This window comes from Pristiophorus japonicus, unplaced genomic scaffold (genome assembly GCF_044704955.1).
Source record: "Pristiophorus japonicus isolate sPriJap1 unplaced genomic scaffold, sPriJap1.hap1 HAP1_SCAFFOLD_715, whole genome shotgun sequence".
NCBI lineage: Eukaryota > Metazoa > Chordata > Chondrichthyes > Pristiophoridae > Pristiophorus > Pristiophorus japonicus.
The window spans coordinates 158,773-166,007 of record NW_027254630.1 but is presented as its reverse complement, the minus strand read 5'-3'; the positions used below and the strand labels follow the sequence as shown (position 1 = coordinate 166,007).

Below are 7,235 nucleotides of genomic sequence, written 5' to 3'. Positions count from 1 at the left end.
AGTTTAATTTGTTTTTAATTGACGGGTTTTAATGTCCCCCTCCCCTTTTATAGGGGGCACTTGTAAATTATATGATTTTAATGCCCCAAAAAAAAATCACAAAAGGAATTTAAAAAAAAAGAGGACAGTTATAAGTGTCTGGACTGTCCCCCAGATCGGGGGGCACTCGATCTAATGTTTGTTTTGTACTCCCTAAAAGAGTTGTAGAGCTGTTGCATCTTGCCGTCCGGAGGAGGCGTGGGTCCCCAATGGAGTGCTCTCTACGCGGGAGTCCTCCCTTTATTTATTGGTGATTTGGCCTGGAGGGTGGTGTTCGGAGCAGTCCCGTGCAATAGGTATTTAAGTCGGTTCACGGACTCCCAGGCCGCCTGCAATTTCTGCGGTCTGGAAGAGTCCGTGTTCCATGTTTTTATCGAATGCACGAGGTTGCAGCCCCTGTTTCATTAGTCAAAGGGGCTCCTCCTCAATTTCTGGTTGCATTTCAGTCCCACACTCCTGATCTTTGGGCACCGTGTGCGGAGGGGAGCGGGTAGGTCTGAGGGCCTCCTCGTAGGACTGCTCCTGGGCACGGCCAAGGTGGCCATCAGCCGGTCCAGGCAGTGGGCGGTCGAGGGGGTCGTTCAGCCCAACTGCCTGCCTCTCTTCCGCGCCTACATCCAGGCCATGGTTTCCTTAGAGATGGAGCACGCGGTGTCCACCGGTACACTCGCGGTCTTCCGTGAGAGGTGGGCGCCGGAGGGACTGGAGTGCATCGTCACCCCCGGCAACCAAATTTTAATTTGATTTTATGTGTTTTAAAGTTTAATTTGTTTTAAATGCCGGTTTTAGTGTCCCCCTCCCCTTTTATAGGGGGCACTTGTAAATTATAGTTTTAGAGCCCAAAAAAAACCTAAATAAAACAAAAAAAAAAAAAAAATTTTAAAAAAGAGGGCAGTTAAAAGTGTCTAGAGTGTCCCCCAGATCGGGGGGCAGTCGATCTAATGTTTATTTTGTCTCCCCCAAAAAGAGTTGTAGAGTTGTTGCATCTTGCTGTCCAGAGGAGGCGGGGGTCCCCAGTGGAGTGCTCTCTACGCAGGTCTCCTCCCACTATTTATTGGGGATTTGTCCTGGAGGGTGGTGTTCGGAGCAGTCCCGTGCAATAGGTATTTAAGTCGGTTCACGGACTCCCAGGCTGCCTGCAATTTCTGCAGTCTGGAAGAGTCCATGTTCCATGTTTTTATGGAGTGTGCAAGGTTGCAGCCCCTGTTCCATTATTTAAAGGGGCTGCTCCTCAATTTCTGGTTGCACTTCAGTCCCACACTGTTGATCTTTGGGCACCCTGTGCGGAGGGGAGCGGGCTGCTAGGAAGGCCTCCTCGTAGGACTGCTCCTGGGCACAGCCAAGGGTGCCATCAGCCAGTTCAGGCAGCGGGCGGTCAAGGGGGTCGTTCAGCCCGACTGCCTGCCTCTCTTCCACGGTTACATCTGAGCCAGGGTGTCCCTGGAGATGGAGCATGCGGTGTCCACCGGTATGCTCGTGGCCTTCCGCGAGAGGTGGGCGTCGGAGGGACTGGAGTGCATCATCACCCCCCCCCCCCCGCAACCAAATTTTAATTTGAAACACGTAATGCCTAAAGTTTATTTTGTTTAAATTGTCGGTTCTAGTGCCCCTCCTAGCCAGGGGGCATTTGTATAAGTTGTGTTTTTAGTGCCCTCAAAAAACAAACAAGAGGGCACTTGAAAGGTTTTTGGAGTGTGACCCCCTTTAACCAGGGGCACTTGTTTATTGTCTACACAAAAATAGTTGTTGAGCTGTTGCATTGTGAGTGGCTTAGCCAGTCACGTAATGTTCATAAAACCCCAGCCAGTTGGGTTCAGTAGATCCACGATGAGGTATGCAGTTGTGAGCCTGGTGGATGAACTAGTAATGTGTAGTGTGATTGTTAAACATTTGCTAATAAACCAACTAGTTCTTAAAAGCAATGTGTTGCTATGAATTCTTAAGCAAAGAACCCATGAAGCAAATACATTACTTGCTATGGGACCACTGAATTGATTTTAACTATGACTTTATTTCTCTCTCCAATATACAATCATTGCATGAGGGCTTCGACCTTCGGACTGACTGACGGCTTGTGCAGCTCACAGCCATCCAAGGTGAGGGCACTCTCCCCTGAAGACCTGTACAGTGCTGCTGAGCCCACCTGTAAGAATGGGTCCCACCTCACTGAGCTGGGAGAGAATGTTTTTTAATGTTTCAAAATATACTTTATTCATATAAAAATTTGTACAGTACATTCAAAAGCAGTTCAGTACATTTAGCTGACGGAACTGCCAGCATTTTCCTATGCAAAGACACTTTATTTTCTTTCGATGTCTCTAAAATTACGGAAAACGATAGAAAACGGTGTCTGTTGATTTCACTAACTTTTATAAATAGATTAGAGCCAAAAATTTAACACAATGACCGTGAATGAATAAACATAACAATTGCTGGAGACTGGTGGCTAATTTATGCAAATGACCTGCCTGCTGGGTAATGGCAGAACGACAGAAACTGTATTTCTTTCTTACATAATTCTAACTTTACAAATGGTAAAATGTGCTGGCGGTTCAAAACGGTCCAACTATTCCACATTGCGCAGCCAGAACCTTTGGAACACCTGAACAGATAGAACCGCAGCAAACTTCCTTTTATACAAGTAACCTTTGTTGGAATACAGCTTTGACAAAATCAAGAGCCTACTTTTACAAATGAAAATAGTGATCTAATTTTAAACTTTAAAAAAAGTAACCACTCAGAATGCGTTTCCTCCCTCCACAACTCTCACATTGAGAGAAGGGAACGATCATCAATAGCCACAAGCTCTTGCATAAAGCAACACTCGTGGCCCGCTTCATGCTCAGAAGGAAACGCTGTAACTCCTCCTCGTGGTTCGTGAGACCAGACACTTCAGAACACATTTCTCAAGTAAGAAACTATAGAAATGATCCCTAAAAGTATAGTCTTAACACAAAGCTCCCGCTGCGCCGCTCTCCACCCTCAGCAAACCCCCTTTAACATAGGCTGAGCTCCGACCCCGCTTCTCGCCCATTCACAGTGCCTAACACGAAATCCAATATAAATACAGTTAATTATGTAAGAAAGAAATACAGTTTCTGTCGTTCTGCCGTCCCACTGTGCTCGTCATGCTCTTTACCCACCCCTGACCTCCTCTCTAGCCCCCTCTGATGCTCTCATACCTCTCCCTCCTATTCCCCTCTCTAACTCTGATCCACTCTCTCCCACTCCAATCTCCCCTCTCTCTCACCCCTTCTGATCTCCCCTCGCCTTCCTTCTAATCCCCCTTTTCTCCCCTCTCCCTCCCTCCAATTCTGCCAAATCTCCCCCTCCAATCTCCTCTCTTTCTCGCTCTGATCCCCACTCTCTCCGCCCCCACCCCCCCCACCACCATACCCCGATCCCCTCTCTCTCTCTCTCGCCTTTCGATCATCTCTTCTCTCCACGGAGCTGCTCGGGATGAAACTTGACAAAAACCACGGCATCTCTTTCCTGACCTTCGTTACAAAGGCACATTCCAGAAGGAAATGGGCGATGGTTTGTGGCACCCCGCAGCCACCTCGAGGACAGTGTAGCACTGAGATCCTGGGTGTGGATGAAGGATCTGACGGGAGCTTCTCACCACCAGCAAGGCTACGTCTTGGTGCTTGTTTGAACGTTCTAGCGATGAGACATTCTGCCAAATTGGGCTGTCTGCTCAGGGAACCATCCGCCTGGTTCCACCATGTCCATTATCCATATGGCCTCAAGGACATTACGTGTAGGCCACTTGTGGTCAAAGGTGTTTTCCTGTACAAACTTTTCTACAATGGGCAGGCGGTTCAAAACGGTTCAACTATTCCGCATTGCGCAGCCAGAACCTTTGGAACACCTGAGCAGATAGAAACTCAGCAAACTTCCTTTTATACAAGCAACCTCTGTTGGAATACAGCTTTGACAAAATCAAGAACTTATTTTTACAAATGAAAATAGTGATCTAATTTTAAACTTTTAAAAAAAGGAACCACTCAGAATGCGTTTCCTCCCTCCACAACTCTCACATTGAGAGAAGGGAACGATCATCAATGGCCACAAGCTCTTGCATAAAGCAACACTCGTGGCCCGCTTCACGCTCAGAAGGAAACGCTGTAACTCCTCCTCGTGGTTCGTGAGACCAGACACTTTAGAACACATTTCTCAAGTAAGAAACTATAGAAATGATCCCTAAAAGTATAGTCTTAATATAAAGCTCCCGCCGCGCCGCTCTCCACCCTCAGCAAACCCCCTTTAACATAGGCTGAGCTCCGACCCCGCTTCTCGCCCATTCACAGTGCCTAACACGAAATCCAATATAAATACAGTTAATCACATTCTACCATTTGTAAAGTTAGAATTATGTAAAAAAGAAATACAGTTTCTGTCGTTCTGCCATTACCCAGCAGGCAGGGCATTTGCATAAATTAGCCACCAGTCTCCAGCAACTGTTCTGTTTATTTCATTGTGCTAAATTTTTGGCTCTAATCTATTTATAAAAGTTAGTGAAATCAACAGACACCGTTTTCTATCGTTTTCTGTAATTTTAACGACAGCGAAAGAAAATAAAGTGTCTTTGCGTAGGAAAATGCTGGCAGTTCCGTCAGCTAAATGTACTGAACTACTTTTGAATGTACTGTACAAATTTTTATATGAATAAAGTATATTTTGAAATATTTAAAAAAATTCTCTCCCAGTTCAGTGAGGTGGGACCCATTCTTACAGGTGGGCTCAGCAGCACTGTACAGGTCTTCAGGGGAGAGTGCCCTCACCTTGGATGGCTGTGAGCTGCACTAGCCGTCAGTCAGCCCGAAGGTCGAAGCCCTCATGCAATGATTGTATATTGGAGAGAGAAATAAAGTCATAGTTAAATAGGAGGTGGGTGGGGTGGTTTGACCCATCCACCTCCACGGAGGTGTGGGGGGGGGCCTGACCCATCCACCTCCATGGCACGAACCTGGTATTGCAGTACTTCCAGGAACGGTGCAGTGGCTCTAGGCCTTTTGGCTAAGAGCATTGGTGCAGAGTGATCCTTGATGTGTGCAAGGTGACCTCTGGCGTTTGTGATTTGACAAAGAATAAAAAAAAATAAAAATAATTTAAAAAAAGTCATAGTTAAAATCAATTCAGTGGTCCCATAGCAAGTAATGTATTTGCTTCATGGGTTCTTTGCTTAAGAATTCATAGCAACACATTGCTTTTAAGAACTAGTTGGTTTATTAGCAAATGTTTAACAATCACACTACACATTACTAGTTCATCCACCAGGCTCACAACTGCATACCTCATCGTGGATCTCCCGAACCCAACTGGCTGGGGTTTTATGAACATCACGTGACTGGCTAAGCCACTCACAATGCAATAGCTCAACAACTATTTTTGTGTAGACCTTACGTGCTGACTACTGTTTTATGGCTTTGTGGTCAAAGGAGTTTCTTGTGAGGAACTTTTCCACGAAGGACAGGTGGACAGGTGGGGGCGTTTCGCGGCACCGTGGCCAGACCCATTCTTCGCAACACCGGGGACACGTAGAACCTCAGCACGTAGTGACACTTGGTGTTTGCGTACCGGGGGTCTGTGCACAGCTTGATACAGCCACACACAAAGGTAGCCATCAGGATGAGGGCCACGTTCGGAACGTCCTTTCCTCCACTGTCCAGAGATTTGTGCATTGTGTCTCTGCGGACACAGTCCATTTTGGACCTCCAGACAAAGTGGAAGACAGCCCGGGTGACTGCCATGGCACAGGAGTGTGAGATGGGCCAGACCTGTGCCACGTGCAGCAACCCCGAAAGCACCTCACTCCTGATGACCAGGTTCTTTCCTGCCATGGAGAGGAAGCGCAGCTTCCACCATTCCAGTTTTTGTTTGACCTTGGCGATACGCTCGTCCCAGTTTTTGGCGCACGCCCCGTCCGCTCCGAACCATATTCCCAACACCTTCAGGAAGTCTGGCTTGACGGTGAAGGGAATGGAGGCTCGGTCGGTCCAGTTGCCAAAGAGCATGGCCTCGCTCTTGCTGCGATTGACCTTTGCTCCCGAGGCCAGTTCAAACTGGTCGCAGATTGTGAGCAATCTGCGGACCGACTGCGGATCCGAGCAAAAAACGTTGACGTCGTCCGTGTACAGGGAGGTCTTGACCTGAGCGCCTCCGTTGCCTGGGACCGTCACCCCTCTAATGCCAGCATCCTTCCTGATGGACTCGGCAAAGGGCTCGATACAACACACAAACAAGACAGCCGAGAGAGGGCAGCCTTGCCTGACTCCAGATCTGATTGGAAAGTTTTGAGTTTCCCACCCGTTGATTAGAACTGCGCTACTGATGTCTGTGTAGAGCAGTTTGACCCAATTGCGGATACCCTCCCCAAACCCCATTTTGGAGAGCTCGTCCATCAGGTACATGTGCGATATCCTGTCAAGGCTTTCTCCTGGTCTAAGCTGATTAAGCAGGTGTCCACCCTCCTGTCCCGCACGTAGGCGATCGTATCTCTGAGTAGCTCGAGGCTATCAGAGATCTTCCTGCCGGGGACAGCGCAGGTCTGGTCCGGGTGGATCACCAGCTCCAGAGCAGACTTGACCCTGTTGGCGATGACCTTTGACAGGATCTTATAGTCCACATTGAGCAGCGAAATGGGCCACCAGTTTTTGATTTCCTCCTCTCCCCCTTCTGCTTGTAGATGAGGGTGATGATGCCTTTCCTCATTGATTCTGACATGCTGCCGGCCAGAAGCATACCCCCGTACACTTCCAGCAGGTCTGGGCCCATCCAGTCCCACAGAGCCGAATACAACTCGACCGGTAAGCCGTTGCTTCCGGGAGTTTTATTCGTCTTGAAGGACTGGACGGCCTTTGCCAGCTCGTCCAGAATTAGCGGGTGGTCCAGACTCTCCCGCTTGCTGTCGTCTAAGACCTCCGAAATAGACGACAGGAAAGACTGGGAGGCCGCGCGATCTGTGGGCTTGACGTCGTACAGCCTGGCATAGAAGGATTTGCTGATCCTCTGCATGTCAGGCTGCGAAGACGTCACAGAACCGTCTTCTTCCTTTAGGCTGGTGATCACAGAGCTCCCCCTGTGTACCTTCTGGAAGAAGAAACGCGAACACGTCTCATCCTGCTCGACGGAGTGGACTCTGGAGCGGAAGATGATCTTGGAGGACTCTGAGGCAAAGAGCGAGGCTTGCTGGC

The 7,235-nt window shown here is 48.4% G+C and overlaps 2 non-coding genes across 2 annotated transcripts; both read right to left on the bottom strand.

The window, feature by feature from the left end:
* Positions 1-2,771: 2,771 nt before the first annotated feature.
* LOC139256376 (small nucleolar RNA U3) lies at positions 2,772-2,988 on the bottom strand. Its single transcript, XR_011592172.1, has one exon. It is a non-coding gene; the product is annotated as a small nucleolar RNA U3 (small nucleolar RNA).
* A 1,053-nt stretch (positions 2,989-4,041) lies between these two features.
* LOC139256373 (small nucleolar RNA U3) lies at positions 4,042-4,258 on the bottom strand. The gene has a single exon (XR_011592170.1). It is a non-coding gene; the product is annotated as a small nucleolar RNA U3 (small nucleolar RNA).
* Between the last annotated feature and the right edge of the window lie 2,977 nt (positions 4,259-7,235).